Genomic DNA, 1946 nt, shown 5'->3' with positions numbered 1-1946 from the left:
CGACATAGGGAGCGGTGGCCGGTGGGGGCGTTGGCCAGCGGGAGCAATGGCCGGTGGGGGCGGTGGCCAGAGAGAGCAGTCGGCGAGGGTCGGGGAAGCAGGAGCCAGAGGGGCCACTTGCGGGGGCCGCAGAGGTAGGACTGATAGGTCCGGCAGGCCCGTACAACGACCGAATGTCAGATCTGGTACCCTACGGTACCCACAACCTAAACACAAAACAATTTGTTCTTCGCCCTTTTTTTTTTAATTTTTTTGTGAATATTGACTTTTGAAAGATTTTTTTTGATAAAGTCAAGATCCGGCCTACATGTCGTAAAAAGGCAAAAAAAAAAATTCTCGATTTGCATGCCAGATTCATACGGCTTGGTTCGGAGAAAAAAAAATCACCCAGATGCTCAGGGGTTAAAAATGGACAAGTTTTATATGACTATAGGGGTTTTTGGGCCTTCTGAGCACGATAGTGAGGTCCGTTTAGGCCCAAAGTGCTCAGAAAAGAAACCTTAACCCTAAGCACACAAAAAAATGTCTGAAACCCTAGATCTACTTACAATGCAAAATTCTCAAAAACAGGAACAGATAGCTGTAGATCTGAGCTCTGATACCATATTGGAGTTGAGAAATACAACCCCACAGTAGCCTGAAGATCTTCTGCAAGTCGAATAACCTGTTACAAGGAGAAGCAATGAAGCAATAATCTGAGAAACACACAAAACACAGGGAAAATATTCTCAAAAGATGAGAGGTCCAATTCACCAAAAAAGTATTGTGAAAAGATAATACAATGAAAAGAAAAATTAACCTCTAATAGGTCAATAAACCCTAAGAAGGGAAAAACCCTAGGCTTGCATATAATAATTAATAAAATAATTAATTAATATGCACCTAATGTTAGCTTAAGTGTAAAAAGATAATTGGGAACTTAAAGAATTAAATAAATATTGTTTAATTAATCAAGTAAAGACCCAATTACTCTAACATTTGCCTGATTCTATCTTGATGTACAAGTTATTGTTCGTTGAACCCTTGTAAAATCCTTAATCAGTTAGATATTTTTCTAATCGCCCATGCCAAGCTCTAGGAGCTTATTTTAGTCCATACAAAGCCTTTTTTAATTTGAAAACAATGTTCGGATCATCCTTCTAATTATTCAATGTAAACTTATTTTAATTCTCCATTCAAAAATGTTGATTTCGCATCCATCTGATAAACCTTGAAAATTCTAGGAACATCCGGATTGCCTCCATTATTACAACTGGAGCATAAGTTTCATCAAATTCAATGCATTCAATCTGAGTGTATCCTTTGCAAACCAACCTTGCTTTATTCCTTACAACCTTTCATCTAGCTTATTCCAAAATACCCATTTAGTATCGATTACATTCTTATCTTCCGATTTGCTGATTAATTCCCCTGTCTGGTTTTTCTCAATTTGATCTAGTTCCTCTTTCATTTCCCTCATCCAGTTCTAATCTTTGCAGGCTTCTTCTACTATCTTTGGCTCAGTTTCAAATACCAGACACAACAAGACATGTCCTTGTGTTGCTTTACTTCTTGTGATAACTCCCTTGTTCTTGTCTCTGATGATTTGTTCTTCTAAGTGATTCTTCTCAACATACCTTGGAGTCTTGGATGCAGATGTCAAAGCATCCTAATCATTCTTTTCTTCACTCTTGGTTTCTTCTTTATTTTCCTTTTCTCCGAACTCAACTGAGTCATATCTTGTTGTTTTTTATGACTCTTTTGAAGTATTCTCATAAACTTTTACACTTGCACTTTCAACAATCTTATTCAATCTCTTGTCAAAACATCATTATGCCTTTCTCTTTGTTGAGTAACCCAATAATATACCTTCATCTACTTTGTTGTCAAATTTTCCAAGATTATCTTCATCTCTCCTAATATAGCACTTGCTTCCAACAACTTTGAAATATTTTTCTGTCGGAGTT

Source organism: Cryptomeria japonica, chromosome 5, assembly GCF_030272615.1.
Source record: "Cryptomeria japonica chromosome 5, Sugi_1.0, whole genome shotgun sequence".
NCBI classification, from domain to species: Eukaryota; Viridiplantae; Streptophyta; class Pinopsida; order Cupressales; family Cupressaceae; genus Cryptomeria; species Cryptomeria japonica.
This window is presented reverse-complemented; position numbering follows the sequence as displayed.